The following is a 6,114-nucleotide window of genomic DNA, read 5'->3' as shown; positions in this document are numbered from 1 at the left end:
CCTATTACTTGCTTTGGGGTTTAGTTCAAGCGTCATACGTATGTATGCTAGTACGTATGTGTGTGCGCCTGCGTATTACGGAGCCACGGCGAGCGAGAAGGCATTATGTATACATATACTACACTACCTAATACTTGCTTAGACCAAGCGTCCTACGAATGTTTGTGTGTATAATAGTACGGCTGTGTAATATACGCGTTACGACGCTCATAATAGCAACCGCGTGTGCTGTATTGCGTCCGTATTTTTATATTCGTAAATATTTTCATTTTTAAATATTTACCGCAATTATGCCGAAAAATAATGCAGAAAAGTGTCGTGAATATCGACAGAAAAAAAAACAAAAAGAAAATAAAACTAAAACAGTTTTAATTGTGGCAATTTATATTTCACCGAATCAATCAATAAATAGAATCACGGAATTCATTCATGAAAATTTAATAAAGTATACACCAGAAGTATCGCGGATACTGAAGAAAATAAAATATAAACTTTATAGCAATATTATAATGAACCTATAATTACCCCGCTCCTAATGCTGCTTTCGTCTCATTCTCTCTCAGTTTGTTTTACGGAAGGTTTCACTTCTATCGCGCCTAACCGTTAGACTTGTTGCAGAAATATTGTCTTGCAGTATATGAAATTGTTGACTAAGCCAAGCGGGAATTGTAGCAGCGACATAGAGATCGTAAAGTTTGTGACGAACGGCTTTTACTCCAAACTGTAGATCTTTTATCTTTTTAATTAAGTTTCTCTTGCCGCTTAGCAAAGAGCTAATTACAGTTATCATTTTCTCCTTTATCACCTAAGAGATTTAAGTTCGTCGAAAACAGCTTGCAGTTTGATTTCTTGCTTGTTGCACTCCGCTGGTGGATTAGGTCTCCCGGGTAGTAGCTGGAAGCGATGAGACATTGGTGGTCACATAAAGCCCCCTAAGGGCTTAAAATCTAGGGGAAAATATGTTTGCCCTACTTTCCTCTAGTCCCCACACAAGAAGAAAAAAGCCAATAAATCTCAAGAATACTTTCCTGAGCTCCCCTTATTTGCATCACTAAAAACGACGATCCTAAGTATGTATTATAATACTTAAAACATTAGATGATAAAATACCACTGTGACATGTTTCGTGCTTTGCGGTCCACAAAGACATTTTAGGTATTAGCAAAGATGTAAACACTATTTCTGAATTGCGTGACGGCAGTCTTCTTTTGCTGGTAAAAATTAAAAACAAGCTGTTGAAATGTTCGTGAACACAAAAATGCTTTCTGATATCTGCAAAATTTCAGCCAATTACCATCAACACCTAAACTCCGTGAAAGGCCCAATTTTCGCGCCATTTCTTACACATTTGCCTGGAAAAGAAATTATTCAAGGCCTAGAAAATTATGGAGTATGCGCAGTCTATAAATTCCAGAAAAGAGTTGAAGGAGTCCTAATCCCAAAAGGCGCAATGCTTCTCACCTTTGAGGCATATAATTTGCCAGAGAAAATTGATGTAGTTTGGCGAAAAATTTCAGTCCGTCCTTATTATTCCAATCCGATGCGCTGCAAAACCTGTCAAAAGCTCGGGAATACAATAAAAAGTTGCAAAGGTCTTCCTACATGCGTTAACTGCAGTCTCCCCGCTCACGTGGATGGCGAATGCTCAAGAACCGTATGCGCGAATTGCTCCATCAACACTTCTTTCACAACTTTTTCAAAAATCATTTCTCTACATGCTCACACACCATTCCATATAAAGGCCTTCTTCCCAAATAAAAAAGGCCATCTGAAAACAACAAAACAAGAAATCCATCTAAAACATTATCAAATATTTCCACCTCATTAAATGACACTTCAACTCTCACTAGCTTGCCAAACTCCAACAAATCTATCGCCTCTTTACGCGCTTCTACATACCTCGACGACAACAACAACCAATACAACATCAAATAATTCAATCACCCTCCACATCTTTCAATTCCACTTTGACAAAACCCTTTTCGCCTCAAATTCTACCCCAAGCAACCATCACATATTTCTACCACCACGAAGTAATGACTGTAGTGGTCTGATGCTCTCCGACTCAGTACAGGCTGAGCCAGAAAACATTGCTAAGTAGTCACAACCGAGTACGTGTGTATGTATTTATTCTTACACTATCTTTCACATTCCATATTTCTTGCCTTTTAACATGTTATCAATCTTGTAATGGAACATGAATGGTTATCTCAATAACTATTACCAACTTGAAATACTCAATAAACATTATTCCCCTTCTATAATTTTTCCAACTGAAACTCATATACCTCAAAATCAAGCTGTTTATACTCCCAAACACTACATAGAATATTTCTATAACCAACCTCAGATCATTAGCAAAAAGCAAGAAATTGCAATATTAGTAAAAAGAAATATCCCACACAAGCCTTCACCTATTCAAACGAATTTCTTAGCAATAGCAATTCAAATACTAAATGTTGCGACCAAGCTAGCACGGGTGATTTTTTAGTTATTATCTTTTTAAACAGTTGGTTTAAACAGCTGACGCACGTTTCGAGTTTTGTTTCACTGTCAAACATCTTCAGTTTGGTCTATAATTTAACCATGAATCGTCTTACAAACGAACAATGCTTGCGAATCATTGAATTTTTTTATAAAAATTTGTGTTCTGTTAAGAAAGTTTATCACGCGCTTCTTCCATATTATGGTCAGTATAATCGAGCCACTGAAGCGGCTATTCGAGCTATTGTGACTAAATTTAGAACCAACTTTACGTTATTGGACATCAAACCACCAACACGCTTACGTAGAATGCGAACAGAAGGAAATATCGCAGCTGTATAGGCCAGTGTTAATGATGACCATCAATTAACGATTCGTCACCGTTCGCAGCAATTGGACCTCTATTATTCAACAACGTGGAAAATTTTGCGAAAGGATTTAGGTGTGAAGCCTTTCAAGTACAGCAAAATTTGAAGTCGAACGACTTACCGCAACGCAGAATTTTTGGTGAATGGGCTCTTGGAAAGTTGGCCGAAGATCCACTTTTTTATCGAAAAATTGTGTTCAGGAACGAAATTCATTTTTGGATCAATGGGTACGTGAATAAGTAGAATTGTCGATTTTGGAGTGAAGATCAGCCAGAAGAATTGCAAGAGCTACCAATGTATCCAGATAGCTCACAGTTGGGTGCGGTTTATGGGCTAGAGGTATCATTGGACCGTACTTCTTCAAAGATGCTGCGAATCGTAACGTAACTGTGAATGGTGAGCTCTACCGTGAAATGATATCCAACTTTTTTTTGCCCAAAATTCAAGAGCTGGACTTGCATGACATGTAGTTTCAGCAAGACGGTGCCACATGCTACACAGCACGCGTAACAATGGACTTGTTGAGAGGCGAGTTCGGTGAACTTTTTATATCACGTTCGGGACCTGTCAATTGGCCACCCAGATCGTGCGATATAACGCTTTTAGATTATTTTTTGTGGGGCTATGCTAAAGCTCATGTATATTCAGACAAGCCTGTTTGAATTAACGCATTGGAAGACACAATTAAAGCATTTATATGTGAGATACCGGCCGAAACATTGGAAAGAGTATACCAAAATTGGACTGAGCGGATGGACCATTTGAAGCGCAGTCGCGGTCAACATTTGCATGAAATAATCTTCAACCATTAAATTATATGGACTGTACTATCGATTTAAATAAAATATTCATGCACTTTTCTGAATTTTACGAATTTTTTTTTTTTAAACTTTCCTATAGCTCTTAAAAAATTACCCTTTATAATCATCCTAAAAAATCTTCTCGACACCCGATTTTTCATAATTTCTTAACCAATTCAGCTCTAAGTGCATCGTTGGAGGCGGCGTGAATTCGTGGAACACTATATCGGGTTCTGACTACACGAATGCTAGGGGACTAAAATCTAAAGATCTCCTGTTCCATCATTCAGAATCTGCTGAACTCAGTGAAAATTCGACTTCTCAATATTTATAATCGAATCTTTGACAGCAGTTGTTATCCACAATTTTGGAAAACTGCGTGCGTTATTCCTATCTTAAAACCCAACAAAACCTCTTCTGAGGTAAGCAGCTAGAGACTCTTGCCCTGTTTAGGAAGGCTTCTTGAAAAAATTGCTGTCAATCGCTTATCATGGTATGCTAACAGACAAAACCTCATTAGCCCCGGGCTGCCTATAAAAAGGGAATCGGAACTATCGATAATCTACTGCACTTAGACTATTTTATATCGAATTCTTTGTCTTCCAAAAACCGCACCACTATATTTGCATTTGATTCTTAAAAAGCATTCGACCGTATCGCTATGCAAAGTGTCTTGAGGCAATTTGCACTTCGAATGTGGGTCCAAAGATCAAGAACTTCGTAAAAACGCTGATGACGTAGTGTTTTAAACAACAGAGTTCAACACATGTCAAGTCAGTGTTTGAGGAAATTTTAGTTAAATTGACATCGTGGTCAGAATCTGCTGGTACAACCATGTCCGCGGAGAAAACTAAAATTTTATATATCATAACACAATTGTTGTGACTTAACCAACAACTTCAATGATCTTAATACAAGTATTGTAGATAAAGTTCTTGGACTAATATTAGTAGCTCATGCATTGAAGCTATTGAATCCCTCAATGATCAAAATGAAATAAATATCATCCGCAATACACTGGTAACCTCTCCCAGAAAAATCAGACTGATGTGGACTCGTGGACACGTGTGGATCAAAGGCAACATGTTCAATTACACAAAAAGAAAGATATCTTCGCTGCAATTCTTCTTCTTCTTAATTGGCGCGATAACCGCTTACGCGATTTTGGCCGAGATTAACAAAGCGCGCCAGTCGTTTCTCTCTCGTGCTAACCGGCGCCAATTGGACACACCAAGTGAAGCCAAGTCCTTCTCCACCTGATCTTTCCAACGCAGAGGAGGCCTTCCTCTTCCTCTGCTACCACCAGCTGGTACCGCATCGAATACTTTCAAAGCCGGAGCGTTTGTATCCATTCGGACGACATGACCCAGCCAACGAAGCCGCTGGATCTTTATTCGCTGCGCTATGTCTATGTCGTCGTAAAGCTCATACAGCTCATCGTTCCATCGTCTACGATATTCGCCATTGCCAACGTGCAAAGGTCCAAAAATCTTACGCAGAATCTTTCTCTCGAACACTCCAAGCGTCGCTTCATCGGATGTTGTCATCGTCCAAGCTTCTGCGCCATACGTTAGGACGGGCATGATGAGAGTCTTGTAGAGTGTTAGTTTTGTTCGTCGAGAGAGGACTTTACTACTCAATTGCCTACTTAGTCCAAAGTAGCACTTGTTGGCAAGAGAGATTCTACGTTGGATTTCAAGGCTGACATTGTTATCGGTGTTAATGCTGGTTCCTAAATAGACGAAGTCTTTTACAACCTCAAAATTATAACTGTCAACAGTGACGTGGGTGCCGATACGCGAGTGCGCCGACTGTTTGTTTGAAGACAGGAGGTACTTCGTTTTGTCCTCGTTCACCACCAGACCCATTCGCTTTGCCTCTTTATCCAGTTTGGAGAAGGCAGAACTAACAGCGCGGTTGTTAAGGCCGATGATGTCAATATCATCGGCATACGCCAGCAATTGTACGCTCTTATAAAAAATTGTGCCTGAGCGATTAAGTTCTGCGGCTCGTACGATGCTCTCCAACATCAGGTTAAAGAAGTCACACGACAGCGAGTCACCCTGTCTGAAACCTCGTTTGGTATCAAACGGCTCGGAGAGGTCCTTCCCAATTCTGACGGCGCTGCTGGTGTTGAGCAACGTCATCTTACATAGCCGTATTAGTTTTGCGGGGATACCAAATTCAGACATCGCGGCATACAAGTAACTCCTTTCCGTACTGTCGAATGCAGCTTTGAAGTCGACGAAAAGGTGGTGTGTGTCGATTCTCCTTTCATGGGTCTTTTCCAAGATTTGGCGTATTGAGAATATTTGGTCAATGGTGGACTTTCCAGGTCTGAAGCCACACTGATAAGGTCCAATCAGTTGGTTGACGGTGGGCTTCAGCCTTTCACACAATACGCTCGCTAGAACCTTATAGGCGATATTTAGAAGACTAATCCCGCGGTAATTGGCACAAAT

This window comes from Anastrepha ludens, chromosome X, assembly GCF_028408465.1.
Source record: "Anastrepha ludens isolate Willacy chromosome X, idAnaLude1.1, whole genome shotgun sequence".
Lineage (NCBI taxonomy): Eukaryota > Metazoa > Arthropoda > Insecta > Diptera > Tephritidae > Anastrepha > Anastrepha ludens.
This window is presented reverse-complemented; position numbering follows the sequence as displayed.